This window comes from Rhincodon typus, chromosome 44, assembly GCF_021869965.1.
Source record: "Rhincodon typus isolate 14 chromosome 44, sRhiTyp1.1, whole genome shotgun sequence".
In the NCBI taxonomy this organism is placed as follows: domain Eukaryota; kingdom Metazoa; phylum Chordata; class Chondrichthyes; order Orectolobiformes; family Rhincodontidae; genus Rhincodon; species Rhincodon typus.
Genome location: NC_063375.1, coordinates 3,059,792 through 3,077,994, shown reverse-complemented (window position 1 = coordinate 3,077,994; position 18,203 = coordinate 3,059,792).

Here is an 18,203-nt window from a genome sequence, read left to right as displayed (position 1 = left end):
AGGCCTTCAATCTGAAAAGTAACCCCCGACCACCACCCTCTTTCCTACCTTCTAGTCAATTTGTGTATCCAGATGGCTCGTTCTCCATGTATTCCATGTGATCTCAACTTGTTAACCAGTCTACCATGCGAACTTTGTCAAACCACTGAATCAAGAGTGGCACCATAGAATCAAGGCTCTCAATCCTACTTTGACTGCAGTCCTTTGAAGATTTCCCTTCTCTTTCCCGGTAGCCCAGCAAAATCATTCCTTTTGTGAAGACATTCCAGCCCTGGAGGCAGCTGCTTTGTTGGCCCCAGAATTTGATAAAAAGACTGTAAACACAAAGCACTTCCACTTGGCATTTCTGAGGCCCAGAAGGTTGCTTTCATGACTCAGATGCTTGGCAATTGTGGGCTTATATGTTATTCTGGTGATTACACAGTATGATCTCGTCTGACATTATCAAGGAATTGCTGCGTTGCTGGCTATATGATGTAATGAGATTCAGAAATTGTTATTAAAAAGCGTGGCATTATTCAAAGAAAGAATGCCTTCCTCTTTGTCCAGTCCAATATTTCAGTAATGGTGAATGGATACTTTTCAGGCTGGGAAGCAGGTTTGTAGTGGAATTCTCCAGGGGCTTCTACTGGGACGTTTGTCGTTCCTGATAGATAATTAATTATCTTGATCGTGGTGTGCAGGGGACAATTTCCAAGTTTGCAGATGCCATTAAATTTGAGAATTGTAAATTGTGAGAAGAATAGTGTGGAACTCCAAAAGTGCATTGAAAAGTTGACGGAGTGGGCAGATAGGTGAAAGATGAGGTACAATGCAGAGAAGTGTAAGGTGATGCACTTTGTCTTTCAAGTGTTTTTCCTACCAATGTAAAATAGGAGTTTGGAGGTGCACAGTTGAAATGCTGGTGGCAGTAGAGCTGGAGAGAGCAATAAATAAAGCATACAGCCTTTATTAATAGGGGTATAGAATATACGAGGAAGAAGTTGATGATATTGAACTTCTGCAAGGTAAGTTAAATCTCAGCTGGAGTACTGTGCACAGTTGTGGCCTTCACACTATAGGAAAAAGGCAAATGCATTGATGTGCTGATTATAACGAGAATGGTTCCAGGTAGGAAAAGTTTCAACTACAAGAATAGATTGAAGAGTTTGGGACTGTTCTCTCTCGACAGCAGGCTGAGAGGAGATGGAATTGAGGTTTTTTTGAAATTGTGAGTGGGCTAAACAGAGTAGATAGGGTGAAGATGTCCCTGCTCGTAGAAGAGCTTTATCACACAGTGTGTAGTTAGGTTATGGAGTGCACTGCTGTAAATGTGTTGAACGAGGTTCAATGGAGACGTCCAGAGGGCATTGGATGAAAATGGTGTACAGGTGATAGGCGGAGAAAGGATTTGCGTGAGATGATAGAGACAACTCAGTATGATGGGCCAAATGGCCTCCTTCCCCTTCTGTAATTTTGCGATTTGGTGTGTCAAAAAATACCTGAAATTTATTACAAACACCAATAAAAGAGCACTGTTGCGACTTAACCATCTTTCAAAGGATTACTTTGACTTCAAAATGGTTTTGTGGACTCTCCGAAGACAGATAACATCGGGTTTAAAATGACACAGACGCAGAGGGTCAATACTGAAGCTGCACTCACTGTTACAGGGTTAGAATTGAGGATGTGCCTCTTGATTGGACAGCCAGTACTGAGATTTTGCATGTCTATCACAGTGCAAATATTGAATGAATGCCTCATTGTCAGACCGTCAGAACTGTGGGTGTGCATTATTGTCAGAGGGTCAGGACTGAGGCAGTGCCTCATTATGCAGATGTCAGAATTGAAGCAGTGTCACATGATGGGAGGGTCAGTCCTGAGGTATGACAGCACTGTCAGTGGTTTAGAACTGTGGGAATGCTTCCTTATCATATGGTCAGTCCTGAGCAGGTGCCTTAATATCATATGTTCAGTCCCGATAGAATGCCTCATCATCGGGAGTCATTACTGAGTCAGTGCCTGTTTGTCAAAGGTACAGTACAGAGGGTGTGCATCATTGTCACAGTGTCAATGCAGAGGCAGTACCTGATTGTAAGGGGGTCAGATCGGAGTCTGCCACATGCTTAGGTGGTCAGTTCTGTGGTGGTGCAGCACTCTAAGTGGGTCGGTTCTGAGGCATTGCCTCATTGTCAGAGGGTCATTACTGAGGCACTGTCTCATTGTTAGAGGGTAAGAATTGAAGGGTTCGCACACGTTTAGATGATCAGTACGGAGGTATTGTAGATCTATCAGAAGTTTAGTCCTGAGGGACTGCCTCGTTGTCAGCAGGTCAGTTTGGAGGAAGTGCTTCACTGTTGGAGCATTGATAATGTGCGAATACCTCATTGTGAGAGTCAGAATCGAGGGAGTGCTCACATTTTAGACAGTCAGTGCATGCAGTCAGCACTGTCAGTGTGTGAGTACAAAGGGTCCATTCTGAAGCAGTGCCTCAATGTAATGGTATCAGAATGGATGGAGGGCCACATGATTAACGGTTCAGCCGTAAGGAATGGAAGCACTGTCAGAACTCATTGCCGTGATATGGAGGTGTCGATGTTGGACTGAAGGAGGAGTGAGGCTCCAAAAGCTTGTGTTTTCAAATAAACCTGTTGGACTATAACCTGGTGTCATATGACTTTAGACCTCGTTGCCACAGCGTCAGAACTATGGGAGTACATTGTAGTCCCTGTCAGTACTGAGGGAGTGCCCCATTGTCAGAGGGTCAATATTGTGACAGTGCCTCATTGAAATGGGTTCAGGATTGAGCGTGTGCCTCACGATTGCAGAGTCAGTACTGAGGAACTGCAGCTCTGTCAGAGGATCAGTTCTGAGGTAGGACTGGAATGTCAGTCCAGTTGCTCACTGGTCTATAGTTCCCTGGCTGTGCCTTAGGCTCAGTATTGATCCTCTGACAATTATGCACTCCCACTTATCTTACCCTCCAACAGTGCTGAAATGCCACAGTACTGATCCTCTCATCAGAATCACAGAATCCCCACAGTGTAAAACAGGCCATTAAGCCCAAGTCCACACTGACCCTCCTAAGCGCATCCCCTGAACCTGTCCCTGTAACCCTGCATTTCCCGTCTGAGAATAAAGATCTCCCTCAGTATTCTCACATGATGCCCTCCATCAGAGTGGACTCTTTGACAATGAAGCACACCCTTAGGACTGGATCTCTGATGAGAAACTCTCTCAGTATTGATCTCTTATCATGAGGCTCACGCTCAGGACTGGCCCCCTGACATTTCTGATCCCATTACAAAGAGGCACTGCCTCACCGTCGACCCTCTGTCAAAGGAGCAGTGTGTCAGAACTGACCATCTGACAAGGAGGCACTCCTTCAGTGCGACCCTGTCTCACTGCTGCAGAAGTGATCTTTTGCTAATGAGGTACTGCCTCGGTTCTGAACCTGATAGAGCTGAAATACCTCAGTACTTACCGTCAGTCTCTGGCAAACCCTCCATTCTGACACCATTACACTGAAGCACAGCCTCAGTGCTGACGCATTGACAATGAGTCTCTGTCTCAGAACTGACCAGCTGACAATATGCCAGTGCCCTAGATACTGACACAATAATAATGAAGCCCTCCCTCAGCACTGACCCTCTAAATGTGAGGTCGCCCTCAATTCTGATGCCCTTTCAATGAGGCACTGCTCCAGTTCTGACCCCTGTATAATAAGGAACTGGCTCTGTCTGACAGTAATGTACTCCTTCAGTAGTGACCCTCTGACAAAGAAGCACTCCCTCTGTACTGAAGCTCTGACAGTGCTTCAATCCCTCAGTAATGCCACTCTGACAATGAAACAGTCCATCAGTTCTGACAGTGTCACAGTGCTGCAATGTCTTAGTGACCCTGGAATCGTTTCGCACGACCTCACTTTTGATGCCTTTATCGTGAGGCAGTGCCTCAGCACTGATCCTCTGATACAGCTGCAATACTTTAGCACTGACCCTCTCTGTGTAGCAAACCCTCAATTCCCATACCGTTACACTGAGGAACTGCCTCAGAACACAAACTCTGACAATGAGTCATTCCCATACGACGAACTCTCTGACAAATGAACAATGCCTCAGAACTGACACACTTACAATAAGGCAGACTCTTCGTACTGACCCGCTGATCATAATATCACAGTCATGACCCTCTAATTGTGTGGCGTCCCTTCAATTCGGACACCTTTCGAAAGAAGCACTGCCTCCGTATTGATGCTGTGACAGTGCTTCAATAGGTCAGTGCTGACCAGCTAATCATGGAGCCATCCCACAGTTTTTATCCCATTACATAGAGGCCCTCGCTCAATCCTGACCCTCTGACTGTACTAGACTATCTCAGTACTGGTCCTGCAAACGTGTTGCACTCCTTTGCTTCTCACCCCATTATATTGAGACTGTGCACACCACTGGACCCTCGAACAGTGAGACAGTGCCTCAGCAATGACACTACTGCGAAGCACTGTCACTGACCCTCTGACAACGAAACTGTCAATTCTGACCCCTTTACTTTGAGGCACTGCGTGAGTATTGACCATTGAGGCACATCCTCAGTAGTTACCGTCAGACAGGTTAGGGTTAGGGCCAGATGAGGTTCAGGGTTGGGCTAGGGTTAGTTGTAGGGCTGAGGTTAGGGTTAGAGTTGAGATCAAAGTTGAGGCTGCAGCTGGGGCCAGGACCGGGACAAGCTCAGTCGGGTGAGGGGGGATATGTTTGTGGAATGGCCGAGGGCCAGGGCACAGGACAGTCGGGGCCAGGAGAGGGACTGGCTGGGATGATGGCGAAGGATATTGGCCGGGCCAGGCTGGGGCTGAGGTTAGAGTTTGGTAGGGGCTCGGGTCTGGGACAGGCAGGGGTTAGGTTCGGGGCTGCGGGCTGCGTGCTGGGACCTTAACCGTGTCGGGGTCGGGGATGGTGTTGGGGTCAGGCTCAGGGCTGTGGTTGGGGTTAGGGTCAGGGCTGCGACAGGCTGCGGGGGAGTGTTGGGCTGGGGGGCGCTGATGGCTGGGTCTGGGTCTGGGTCTCGGTCACTGGCATCTGGGCAGGGTGTGGTAGTGTCTGGGCTGGGTGCCTGGGCCGGGGCCGCGATAGGCTTCGGACCGAGGGCTGGCGGTTAGGGTTGGTGTCCGGTGGCCGCGGCCGGGACAGTCTGGCGTGAGGGTTTGGGTCAGGGACTGGGGGCCGTGGCCGGAACAGTCTGGGGTTGGTGTTGGTGTCGGCGACAAGCTGCGGCAGGGTCGGGCTGCAACAGGCTGGCAGCTGGGGTCTGGGGCCTGGTTTAGGGTTACGGCTGGGACAGGTGCTGAAAGCTGGGGTCTGGGGCCGGTGCGTAGGGCCGTAGCTAAGGCTAGGTTTACGGTGCTGGTCTGGTCTAGGGCCTTGGATTGGGTCTGGCCAGGCTGGACCTGGATGGGGGTCTGAGGCCGGGTTTAGAGTCAGGGTTCAGGTTGGGGGAAAGGTTTTGGTTCGTTTTGGGGCCGGGGTCCGAGGATTGAGGCTAAGAGTAGGTTTACGGTGATGGTCTGGGCTGGGGCCCCGGATTGGGTCGGGCTGGGCTGGGCCGGGCCAGGGCTGCGGCAGGCTGTCGGCCGGGATTCGGCTGGGGGCTGAAGGCTCGGGTCTGGGGTCAGGGGCCGGGTTCAGGGTTAGGACTGGGTCTAAGTTTTTGGTTAGGTTTGGGGCCGGGACAGGCTAGGGTGGGGGTGGGGGTTGGGGTCTTCGGTTCTGGGCCAGGACAGGCTGGGATTCGTGTCGGGGTCTGAGGGCCGCGGCCGGGTCCGGAACAGTCTGGGGTTCGGGCTGGGAGCCGGGACAGGCTGCGGGCCGGGGTTAGTGTCAGTTCTGCCGGCTGGGGGCGGGGTTGGGACAGGCTGAGGATGGAGGCTGGGGCCGGGACAACCCCAGCAAAGAAACCACAAAAGTCAGAGCCCGCTGTAAATAAAGTGTAAAGTATAGAGCTCCCCGTAAATAAACCCTATAAATCCTCCCTAAAATCCCCCTAAACCCTCAAACAGACGACTGCAAAAAAAAACCCTAAAACACAGAGCCTTCAGTGAATGAAAGCTAAAACACAAGGCCCACTGTAAATCAACACCACATAATAGAGACCCCAGTAAAGCACTGCGAGATAGTCAGAGTCAGATGGTACCTCGTAGTCAGCAAGTCAGATCTGAGGCAGTGCCTGTTTGTCAGACAGTCAGTAATGCAGAAGCACAGTGTTGTCTAACGGTCATTGCTGAGGCAGCACCACACGATTACAGGATCAGTCCTGAGGGAATGCCACGCGAATAGAGGATCAAATCTGGATTATTGCAGCACTGAGAGGGTTGGAGTGAGACAGCACCTCAGTGTCGGCAGTGTACTGAAGTTCTGAGGAAGGGTCCGTGGACCTGAAACGTTAACCCTGTTTTCTCCTTCACAGATGTTGCCGGACCTGCTGATCTTTTCCAGCAAACCTGACTGCCCTGGTCGACCCATTGTCTCCGCCTGCTCCTGCCCCACCAAAGTTATCTCCACCTAACTCGACTCCATTTTCTCTCCCTTGTTCCAGGAATTCCCTAACTACGTCCGTGACACCACCCACGCACTCCACCTCCTCCAGAACTTCCAATTCCCATGTCCCCAACACCTCATCTTTACCATGGACGTCCAGTCCCTATACACCTGCATTCCCCATACAGATGGCCTAAAGGCCCTCCGCTTTGTCCTGTACCGCAGGCCCAACCAGTCCCCCTCCACTGACAACCTCATCCGCTTAACCAAACTCGTCCTCACCCTCAACAACGTCTCTTTCAATTCCTCCCACTTCCTGCAGACAAAACGGGTGGCCATGGGTACCCGCATGGGCCCAAGCTATGCCTGCCTCTTTATAGGCGACATGGAACAATCCTTCTTCCGTAGCTACACTGGCCCTAAACACCACCTCTTCCTCCGTTGCATTGATGACTGTATCGGCGCCGCCTCGTTCTCCCACGAGGAGCTCGAACAGTTCATCCACTTCACCAACACCTTCCACCCCAACCTTAAGTTCACCTGGACCATCTCTAATACATCTCTCTCCTTCCTGGACCTCAATGTTTCCATCTCTGGCAACCACCTAGAAACTGATATCCATTTCAAGCCCACCGACTCGACAGCTACCGAGATTACACCTCCTCCCACCCACCATCCTGCAAAAATGCCATCCCCTATTCCCAAATCCTTCACCTCCGCCACATCTGCTCCCAGGATGAGGCATTCCACTCCCGTACATCTCAGACGTCCTCGTTTTTCAAGGACTGCAACTTCCCCCACTCAGTGGTCGAGAACACCTTCGACCATGTCTCCCACATTTCCCACAACTCATCCCTCACACCCCCTCCCCGCAATAACAACAAAAACAGAATCCCCCTCGTCCTCACGTACGAGCCCACCAACCTCCTGACCCAAAGCATCATTCTCCGACACTTCCGTCACCTGCAATCCGACCCCACCACCGAAGAAATTTTTCTCTCCCCACCCTTATCTGCATTCCGGAGGGACAACTCTGTCCGTGACTCCCTTGTCTGCTCCACACTCCGCTCCAGCCCCACCACACCCGGCACTTATCCCTGCAACTGCAGGAAGTGCAACACCTGCTCCTACACCTCCCCCCTCACACCCATCCCAGTCCCCGCGAAGACTTTCCACATCAAGCAGATGTTCACCTCCACATCTGCTAATGTGGTATGCTGCATCCGCTGTTCCCATTGTGGCCGCCTCTACATCGGGGAAACCTAGCGGAGGCTTGGGGATCGCTTTGCAGAACACCTATGCTCGGTTTGCACTAAACAACTGCAACTCTCAGTCGCGAACCATTTCAACTCTCCCTCCCATTCCTCAGACGACATGTCCACAACGATGCCACCCGAAGGTTGCTGGAACAGCAACTCATATCCCGCTTGTGAGCCCTGCAGCCCAATGGTATCAATGTGGAATTCACAAACTTCAAAATCTCACCTCCCCCTACCGCATCCCAAACGCTGCCCAGCCCGCCTCCCTCACCTGTACTTCCTACCACCTATCCCCTCCTCCCACTTCAAGCGCCGCCCCGAGTTCCTACCTACTAAACCCATCCCGCTCCCTTGACCTGTCCGTCCTCCCTGTACTGACCTATCTCCTCCCTAACTCCCCACCTACACTCACCTTTACCGGCTCCATCTCCGCCTCTTTGACCTGTCTGTCTCCTCTCCACCTATCGTCTCCTCTATCAATGTTCTATCTCCCTCCCCCTCTCTCCCGATTTATTTCAGAACCTCCTTCCCCTCCCCCATTTCTGAAGAAGGGTCTAGGCCCGAAACGTCAGCCTTCCTGCTCCTCTGCTGCTTGCCCTGCTGTGTTCATCCAGCTCTACACCTTGTTATCTCAGATTCTCCAGCATCTGCAGTTCCCAGTATCTCTGCGAACGCAGAAAACTTGTTTGATGTCCTGCAAGCTGTTCAAGTCCTGAGAGACGATTGCTGAGGGCTGATTAATATTATGCTCTTTCATAGCTTCGGTTGACAAGATGGTATTGTTCTGAATAGATCAGAAAATTAACACATCCTCAGGGATAGATTCTGATGTAGACACAGATTTGGCAACTGTCAGCAAAATAAGGCCATGAGTATTAAAACTGTGAAAAGGCAGTAAATGGGGTGGAAGGAACATTCTAATTTCGTCTCCCTTTAATAGTGAAAAGTTTGACAAGATCGCAGTTTTATGAATAAATGAAATGCCGTAATAGTAAACACAGTACGCTAGTAAGTGGTCAGTAAAGTTATGAATGAATGAGAGCGCGAGAGTGGTAATAAAAAGCGCTTGTGTGTGCATTGGTAAAGAGGACCTTTAGTACAACAGTAAAGAGGCTTGCACTAGTAATTATTTACCAAAAATCACTGGACTCTGGGGTGGTTACCGCAGATTGGAGAACAGCCAATATGACGCCACTGATTAAAAAAGGAAGTAGACAAAAAGCAGGTAACTATAGGCCAGTTAGCTTCACTTCGGTTGTGGGGAAAATGCTTGAATCCATCATTAAGGAAGATAATAGCAAGACAGTTGGATATAACTTGTCCCATTGGGAATACCCAGCATGGGTTCATGACGGGTAGGTCATGTTTAACTATTTGGTGGAATTCTATGAGGACATTACTTGCATGATGGACAGTGGGGAACCTGTGGATGTCGTGTATCTGGATTTCCAGAAGGCATTTGACAAGGTGCCACACCAAAGTCTGCGACATACGATAAAGTTGCGCGATCTTACAGGTAATGTATTGGCATGGATAGAGAATGATTGTCGAGTAGAAAATAAAGAGTAGGGGTAAATGGGTGCTTTTCTGTTTGGCGGTCAGTGGCTAGTGGTGTGCCTCAGCGATCAGTGTTGGGACTGCAATTGTTTACAATTTACATAGATGATTTGGAGTTGGGGACTAAGTGTGGCGTGTCAAAATTTGCAGATGACACTGAGATGAGCGGCAGAGAAAAGTGTGCAGAAGGCACTGAAAGGCTGCAGAGGGACATACAGTCTAAGTGAGTGGGCAAAGGTCTGGCAGATGAAGTACAATGTCGATAAATGTGAGGTCATCCATTTTGGAAGGAATAACAACAAAATGGACGATGGTTTCAATGTAAAAAAATGCAGCATGCTGCTGTGCAGACGGACTTGGTTGTCCTTGTGCATGAATCGCTAAAAGTAGTATTGCAGGTGCAGCAGGTAATTAAAAAGGCAAATAGAATTTTGTCTGTCATTGCTGGAGGGATGGAGTTTAAAAGCAGGGAGGTAATGCTGCAGCTGTATAGGGTCCTGGTGAGGCCGCAGCTGGAGTACTGTGTGCAGTTTTGGTCTCCTTACTTGAGAAGGGATATACGAGCACTGGACGGGGTGCAGAGGAGATTCACTCGGTTGATTCTCGAGTTGAGAGGGTTGGAATATGAGGAGAGACTGAGTAGGCTGGGATTATACTCATTGGAATTCAGAAGACCGAGGGGAGATTTTATAGAAACATACAAGATTATGCAGGGAATAGATAAGGTGGAGGCAGGGAGGTTGTTTCCACTAGCAAGTGAAACTAGGACGAGGGGGCATAGCCTCAAAATAAAAGGAAGCAGATGTAGGACTGAGGACAGGAGGAACTTCTTCACCCAACAGGTTGTGAATCTGTGGAATTCCCTGCCCAGTGAAGCGGTTGAAGCGACCTTGCTGAATGTTTTTAAGGCAAGGCGAGATAAATTTATGAACAGCAAATGAATTAAGGTTTATGGTGGGCGGGCGGGTAAGTGGAGCTGAGTCTCAAAAAGATCAGCCATGATCTTATTGAATAGCGGGGCAGGCTCGAGGGGCCAGATGGCCTACTCCTGTTTTTAGTTCTTACGTTCTTATGTTATATTGTTATAGTGCCTCACAAAAAGCACAGAAAAGGATATTTTAAGGCGATTTACCCTGCATCACTAAAGACGCACCAGCCAGAGGTTCTGAGGAAGGATCACCTGACCCGAAACGTTAACTCTGTTTTTTCCCTCACAGATGCTACCGGACTTGCTGAGCTTTTCCAGCAACTTTGTATTTTTTTCTGGTTTGCAGCATCCGCAGTTCTTCCGGTTTTTACTATGTGTTTTGGTATTTATTTACAGGGGGCTCTTTATTTATAGCTAGCTCTGTCTTTGAGGTTTTATTTGTAAGGGGCCCTGTTTTACGGATAATTTTCAGATCGGCTCGATGCTGGGGTGTATTGACATGTGCTCCTTGTTTTCGAATTTATTGAGAGGGAGTCCTGTGATTTACATTCTACTTCCTAGAGCATCTGTTTTAGAGGTCATTGAAAGGGGTCTGTGTATTTGAGGGTATAATTAAAGAGGGTTCTGTTTTAGGGATTATTTGAAATAAGCTCCTTGTTTTACTGGTTTCTGAAAGGGGTTTCTGTCTGAGGGCTTGTTTACAGGCGTCTCTGAGTGTTTATTTACTGGAGGCACAGATTCAGGGAGGATTTGCAGGGTGCACTGTGTTTCAGGGTTTATTTACAAGGAGCTCTATATTTGAAATGTAATTTACATGGTATTTTGACTTTTATTGTTTCTTACTGGGGGCTCTGTTTTACATTTTACTTCCTGAGGAACCTTTCTTAGGTTATATGTAAAGGGTTCTCTGTGCTTGAGAGTGTAGTTACAGGTAGCTCTGTTTTTTTATCGTTTGTTTAAATGAGGCTTTGCGTCGGAGATTATTTACAAAAAGCTTTTTGTTTCAGGCTTCATTGTATACAAACCCTAAAACACAGACATCCCTATAAATGAAGCTCTGTGTTTTCGGGTTTATTTACAGGGTGTTACGTGCCGGGGGGCTCTGTGGTTTTCATTTTACTTCGTGAGGGACCTTTCTTCGGGTTTATTTGAAGGGTCTCTCTGCTTGACAGGGGCCTTTTTTAACGTTTGTTTAAACGAGGCTCTGCGTTGGCGATTATGTCCAGGAGGCATTGTGTTTCAGGGTTCATTTACAGGGATGTCTGTGTTTTTGGGTGTACATACACGATGCTGTGTGTTTTGGGAATTATTTGTAGTGAGCTCCGCGTTTTACAGGTTATTGAAAGGGGTCTCTGTTTTAGGGTTTGTTTGCAGGAGGTTGTTTATTTATTGGTAGCTTTGTCTTTTTAGGGTTATTTGTAAGGGGCCCTGTCTTACGGATAATTTACAGGTGGGCTAAGTGTTGGGGTGTAATGAAAGGTGCTCAGTGTTTTCGGAATTATTTAGAAGGAACCCTGTGTTTTACCTTATACTTCCTGGGCAATGTGTGTTAGAGTTCATTTAAAGGGGTCTGTGTATTTGAGCGTACAATTACAGGGGGCTCTGTTGTTGAATTTTGTTTAAATAGGACTCTGTGTTTTAGGGGTTATTTACAGTGATGTCCGCGTTTTCCGAGTTATTGAAAGGTGTCTGTGTGTTTGAGGGCCTCTGTGCAGGCGGCTCCGTGTTTGAGGGCCAGGAGTACGACTGAAGCTGGGTTCGATTTGGGCCTGAGGCTATAGTTAGTGGAGGATGAGGCCAGAGTTAGGGCTGAAGGTTATGGTTTGCGTTAGGCTTTGGGCTAAAGTTAGGCTTCGGGCTTACGCGAGGGTTCGCGATAGGGTTGAATCTGGGGTTAAGGTTAGGGATATTTCTGAGAGTAGGGACAATTAAAGCAGCTTCGCATATTCAGAGATGGAAGGAGACCAACTGCGTATTCTACAGGAGACTCGGGATGTATTGTAAACTTAACAGGTCAAACTGTATTACAGATTCATATGATCCCATTACCAGGAGGCACTGCCACAGAACTGACCCGCGAACAATGAGGAATTTGCCTTGTCCAGACAAGTATTGAAGCACTGTCAGAGGGACAGAACTGCTGGAGAGCATTACAATCAGAGAGTCAATACTGAGGTAGCGCCTCATTGTAAGAGGATCAGAACTGAGGAAGTGCATCACATTTATAGGGTCTGTAATGAGGTAATGCAGCAATACCAGAGGGTCAGAACTGTTGGGGTGCATTGTTGTGAGACAGTCAATACTGAGGTAGTGTCTTATTCTCAAGGAGTTAGACTTGTGGCAGTGCCACGCGATTGCAGCACAGTGACAATGTCACTCTGAGGCACTCCCTCATTGTCAGATAGTCAGTACTGTCAGAGCTTCAGTACTGAAGCAATGCCTCATTGGTCCGCACTGAGGTATTGCAGCAGTGTCAGGGGGTCAGAACTGTGAGAATGTATCGGTCGTAGGGTCAAAACTGAGGCTGAGCCTTATTCTAAATTCTTATTGGGGGAGTGCTACATAGCTAAATTACATAATTTTTAAAAATGAGACATCAGCTGAATTTGATCGTCTGACAATTGTGCACTCCTTCGGTACTGACACTACAACACAGAGGGACAGCATCAAGCGGACCCTCTGCCAATGAGGCAGTCTCTCAGGACAATAATTTTTAATTGTAAACTAATGGGATTTCTTTTAGGAAATATAAGTACACTATATCCGATTGAGATTTGACCTGTTAAGTTTACAATATATCCCGAGTCACCTGTAGAATACGCAGTTGCTCTCCCTCTGCTTCTGTCTCTGGGTATGCGAAGCTGCTTACTTTCTCCCTGCCACCAGAAATAACCCTACCCCAAACCTTAACCCGAGATTCAGCCCCAACTCTAACTCTTGCATAAGCTCTGAACCTAACCTCAGGCCAAACCCTAACCCTTACTTTGCCTCAGTCCTAACACAAACCAAAACCCTCAGCCCCAGCGCTGACCCTAATCTCACCTCTAACGCTCGCCTCAGCCCTGCACAAAAGCCCTCAAACACCGAGCTCCCTGTAAATATATCCTCAGAAACCCCTTTCAATAACCCGTAAAACGCGGAGCTCACAGTAAATAATCCCTAAAACACAAAGCCCCATTAAAACCAATCTTAAAAACAAAGACACCTGTAATTATACCCTCATATACACGGACGCCTTTAAATGAACTCTAACACATATCATCCAGGAAGTCGAAGGTAAAACACAGGCTCCCTCTAAATAAATCCGAAATCACTGAGCATCTGTAATTACACCCCACACTCAGCCCACCTGTAAATTATCCCTAAGACAGGGCCCCTTACAAATAAACTTTGAAAAGATAGACGTACCTATAAATAACAGTCCCCGGTAAATAAACCCGAAGACAGAGACGCCTTTCAGTAACCTGTAAAACACAGATCACTATTAATAATCCCTAAATCACACAGCATCGTATCCAGATACCCTAAAACACAGACATCCCTGTAAATGAACTCTGAAACACACAGCCTCCTGTATATATTCTCCGACGCAGAGTCTCATTTTAAAAAATGCTAAAAACAGAGCCCCCTGTAATTACACCCTTAAACACAGAGATCCCTTTATATATAACCGAAGAAATATCTCAGGAAATAAAGTGTAAACGACACCGCCCGCAGTAAGAAACCATAAAAGACCGAATCCCCCGTAAATATAGTGTAAAATATACAGCTCCCAGTAAATAAACCTTGAAACAGTGCCCCCTGCAAATCCTCCCTAAAACGAAGCCTCCTGTAAGTAAACTCTCAGAGGCGACCCTAAAACACAGAGCCTCCAATTAATAAAGCCTAAAACGCAATCCCACTGTAAATCAACACGAAGTATCACAGCCCCCAGTACAGCAAGGCGAATTGTTCGGATTGAGATAGTACATCATTGTCTGAGGCAATGCCTCTTTGACAAAGAGTCAGCAATGGGGAGGTGTCGTGTTGTCTGATGGTCATTGTTGAGGTCGCACCTCATTGTAATAGGGTCAGAATTGAGGGAGTGCCTCATTGTCAGCGGGTCAGGACTGAAGGAGAGCCTCATTGTCAGCGGGTCAGGACTGAGGGAGCGCCTCATTGTCAGCGGGTCAGGAATGAGGGAGCGCCTCATTGTCAGCGGGTCAGGACTGAGGTATTTGAAATAGGGCAATGAAGGGTTAGGGTCCTTTTATTCTTTTGAAGTTGGAGAATGCCAGAAAGATTATCAACCCTATATGATTTGACTGGGTTGGGAATTACTTAATGACAGCACAAAGTTTAGTGGCCTGATTACCGCGGCTGGCTCTTGAGATTTCATTATTGCCGGTTTACTCATTCTTACATTCAAGTTCACGGAAGCGCTATTTTGAATTCCGGAAGTATTGAAAACTTAACAGGTCAAATAATATTACAGATTAGTTTACAATTGAAGATTATTGTATGGGAATGCTTCATTGTCAGACTGTCTGCCTGAGGCTGTCCCACTTTGTTGTAGGTCAGTACTGAAGGAGTGCAACATTGTCAGAGGGTGAAATTCAGGACTTTACCATTTACTGTATAAATCCTACCTTGGTTTGACTTTCCAAAGTACACACCTGTATCTGTATACAATTGTATTTACCAATCCTCAGCCCACTTCCCCATCTGATCGAGAAGCCTCTGTAAATTTTGATAACCTTCTTTGCTATCAATGACATCTCCTACTTTTGCATTATCCACAAACTTACTCATCATTCCTTGTACACTCACATCCAGATCAATCACATAAGTAACAAATAACAAAGGTCCCAGCACCGAACCCTATGGCACACAACTACTGCAATACCTCCAGTGTGGACCCTTTGACAATGAGGCACTGCTTCAGTACTGAAGCCCTGACAGTACTGACTATCTGACAATGAGGCACTCCCTCAGTCTGACATTCTCACAGTGCTGCAATCTTCTGGCACTCCAACAAGTCTGACCCCTTTAGAATGAGACACTGCCTCATGATTGACCCTCTCACAATAATGCACCCAACAGTTCTGACCCTCTGGTGGTGCTGCATTACCCCAATACAGACCCTATACATGTGAAGCACTTCCTCAGTTCTCACCCGCTTATAATGAGGCGCTACCTCATTATTGACTCTTTGACTCACCGGCAGTTCTATCCCTCTAACAGTGCTTCAGTACTGGCCTGGAACAGCTAACAGGGTCTCATTTTCCTCATTGATAGCAGGAACTGCAGATGCTGCAGAATCTGAGATAACAAGATGTAGAGCTGGATGAATACAGCAGGCCAAGCAGCATCAGAGGAGCAGGAAGGTTGACATTTCGGGCTAGACCCTTCTTCACAAATGGGGGAGGGGAAGGGGGTTCTGAAATAAATAGGGAGAGGCGGATAGAAGATGGATAGAGGAGAAGATAGGTGAAGAGGAGACATACAGGACAAAGAGGCGGGAATGGAGTCAGAAAGGTGAGTGTAGGTGGGGAGTTAGGGAGGAGATAGGTCAGTCCAGGGAGGACGGACAGTTCAAGGGGGCGGGATGAGGTTAGTAGGTAGGTGATGGGTATGGGGCTTGAGGTGGGAGGAGGGGATAGGTGGGAGGAAGGACAGGTTAGGGAGGCGGGGACGAGCTGGGCTGGTTTTGAATTGCGGTAGGGTGAGTGGAGATTTTGAAGCTTGTGAAGTCCACATTGATAACATCGGGCTGCAGGGTTCCCAAGCGGAATTTGAGTTGCTGTTCCAGCAACCTTCGGGTGGCATCGTTGTGGCACTGCAGGAGGCCCAGGATGGACATGTCGTCTGAGGAATGGGAGGGGGAGTTGAAATGGCTCGCGGCTGGGAGGCACAGTTGTTTAGTGCGAACCGAGTGTAGGTGTACTGCAAAGCGGTCCCCAAGCCTCCGCTTGGCTTCCCCGATGTAGAGGAGGTCACAACGGGAACAGCGGATGCAGGAAACCACATTAGCAGATGTGCAGGTGAACATCTGCTTGATGTGGAAAGTCTTCTTGGGGCCTGGGTTGGGGTTGAGGGCGAGGTGTAGGGGCAGGTGTCGCAATTTCTGCAGTTGCAGGGAAAAGTGCCTTGTGTGGTGGGGCTGGAGGGGATTGTGGAACGGACAAGGGAGTCACAGAGAGTGTGGTCCCTCCGGAAAACAGATAAGGGTGGGGAGGCAAAAATGCCTTTGGTGGTGGGGTGGGATTGCAGATGGCGGAAGTGTCAGAGATGCTGCCAGACCTGCTGAGCATTTCCAGCAACTATCTTTTTGTTACAGATTTTGCTGCATCCGCAGATCTTTTAGTTTTTACTCTGTTTTAGTGCTTAAGTACAGGGGGCGCTGAATTTCAGGGTTTATACACTGGGGCTCCTGTGTTTTAGAGTTTATTTAACAAAGGGCTGATGAAGTTGTTTTGACTAACGTGCTTATTTCAGCGAGATGACCATATCAAAAGACTAAAATCTCAACCTCACCAAAGGACATAATTTTGATGCTGGTTTGACTAAATTGCTTATTTCAGTGAGATGAGCATTACAGAAGACAAAAATCTCAACTTCATCAAATGACTTGATTTTCGATCCTGGTTAGACTAAAAAGTTTATTTCAGTGAGTTAAGCACTTGAGATGACTAAAATCTGAACTTCAACAAATGACTCAATTTTTAGTTTTGTTTTGACCAACAAGCTTATTTGAGTGAGATAACCACTTCAGAATTCAAAAATCTCAACTTCACCAAATGACTCACCTTTTGATGTTGTTTTGAATAACATGTTTATTACAGCATGTTAAGCAGTTCAGATGGCAAAAATCTCAACTTTACCAAATGACTTAATTTTAAATGCTGGTTGGATTAAAATGCTTATTTCAGCGAGTTAAGCACTTCAGAAGGCCAAAATCTGAACTTCACCAAATGACACAATCTTTGATGTTGTTTTAAATAACATGCTTACTTCAGCGAGATAATCTCTTCAGTAGACCAAAATCTGAACTTCACCAAATGACTCAAGTTTTGATTTTGGTTTGACTAACATGCTTATTTCAGCGATTTAAGCACTTCAGAAGTCTAAGATCTCAACTTCACCAAAGGACTCAAATTTTGACGTTGTTTTGACTAATGTGCATACTTCAGCAAGATAAGCACATCAGAAGCCTAAAATCTCAACCTCACCAAAGGACATAATTTTCATGCTGGTTTGACTAACTTGCTTATTTGAATGACATAACCACTTCAGAAGTCAAAAATCTGAACTTCACTAAATGACTCAAATTTTGATGTTGTTTTGACTAACATGCTTATATCAGTGAGTTAAGCACTTGAGAAGACTAAAATCTGAAATTCAACAAATGACTCAATTTTAAATGTTGTTTCGACTAACGTGCTTATTTGAGTGAGTTAACCACTTCAGAATTCAAAAATCTCAACTTCACCAAATGACTCAACTTTTGATGTTGTTTTGAATAACATGCTTATTCCAGCATGTTAAGCAGTACAGAAGGCAAAAATCTCAACTTTACCAAATGACTTAATTTTTAATGCTGGTTGGATTAAAATGCTTTTTTCAGCGAGTTAAGCACTTCAGAAGACCAAAATCTGAACTTCACCAAATGACTGAAGTTTTGATGTTGGTTGGACTAACATGCTTATTTGAGTCAGATAAGCACTTCAGAAGTCAAAAATCTCAACTTCACCAAATGATTCAAATTTAGATGTTGTTTCGACTAACATGCTTATTTGAGAGAGTTCAGCACTTCAGAAGGCAAAAATCTCAACTTCACCAAATGACATAATTTTTGTTGATGTTTTGATTAAAATTCTTATTTCAGCGAGATAAGCATTTCAGAAGAGAAAACTCTGAACTCCACCAAATGACTCAATTTTTGATGTTAGTTTGACTGACATGTTCATT